The 1149-nt window shown below is 34.6% G+C and overlaps 1 long non-coding RNA gene across 1 annotated transcript; it reads left to right on the top strand.

The window, feature by feature from the left end:
• Nucleotides 1–519: 519 nt before the first annotated feature.
• Nucleotides 520–1149, top strand: LOC106944127 (uncharacterized). Its single transcript, XR_001424123.1, has 2 exons — nt 520–723; nt 792–1149. It is a non-coding gene; the product is annotated as an uncharacterized LOC106944127 (long non-coding RNA).

The following is a 1149-nucleotide window of genomic DNA, read 5'->3' as shown; positions in this document are numbered from 1 at the left end:
CTGGAGGAGAGACGGAGGGAGGACCAGCTGCAGCGACGCCAGCAGCAGGAGGGGGAAGCGAGAAACGAGACAGAAAGGATAAATACGAGATAAGTTATACACACACTGCTGTGATAAAGAATGTGCTTAATAATCCTGTTTGCATATAGGAATTATCTACCCAGAAAAGAACATTTTAAAGGTTTTTAGGTACAATGTTAGACAAAATCATTCACTTTGTACCCGTTAACTCAGTCCTTAACAGAAGGACCAGTGACCCTCTTAGGGCCCACGGGCCATAGGTTGGGAAACTACCAACAAGAAAAATTATAATCATTAAAAGTTAAACAAAAGAAAAACTGATAGAGCTATGCAACTAAATTACACCAATTAAAGAAAAAAAGTGTATTAGAGATTCTAAGCTAATGATTTTCAAATGTTTTATTTACTAGTTTGGAACTAAATTAAACATCTCTACATGTTGAAAAAAAATTGATATTGCAGTGTTGAAATATTATGAAATATTTCGTTGTTTTTAACTGAAAAATTTAATTTAGAGTTTAACAAAGAAAAACCAAAATATAACCCTGCAATTAAAATACGTGTCTGCTAAAATATCTTCTATAAACCTGAGTTCACCTGCATTAACTACTAATCCTCCCAAAGACTTTATTAGAAGCTTAAGTGATTGAGACACATGGGCCATGCCATGTGTAAAAAGGGGGGAAAAGGGAAAATGGTGAGGTAATATGGTGAGGTAATACTATAACTACATACTATATAACTACTAAATTCATACATAAAATGGTGAGGTAATACTATAACTACATACTATATAACTACTAAATTCTTACATAAAAATTTTTTTTGTTATGAACTTTTGAGTTAACAAATACTGTTAGATGATGATTGATGCTTTTTCTAAATGGGTTGAAATAGTTCCAGCAAAGCATGCAGATGCTTTGACAGTAGCTAAGGCTATCTGCAAAACTATATCCCAACACACGGTATTCCACAGAATGTTTATAGTGACAATGGACCACATTTTGTAAACCAAGTGATACAAAACATGGCTACTCACTTGGGAATGACATTGAAAAACCACTGTGCCTATCACCCTCAGAGTGCAGGGCTGGTGGAAAGAACAAATGGTACTGTGAAAAGCAGATT

The sequence above is a fragment of the Poecilia latipinna genome, unplaced genomic scaffold, assembly GCF_001443285.1.
Source record: "Poecilia latipinna isolate Pla-1442-1.1 unplaced genomic scaffold, P_latipinna-1.0 Scaffold7002, whole genome shotgun sequence".
NCBI lineage: Eukaryota > Metazoa > Chordata > Actinopteri > Cyprinodontiformes > Poeciliidae > Poecilia > Poecilia latipinna.
The sequence above is the reverse complement of the archived record's forward strand: the minus strand, read 5'-3'. Positions and strand labels throughout refer to the sequence as shown.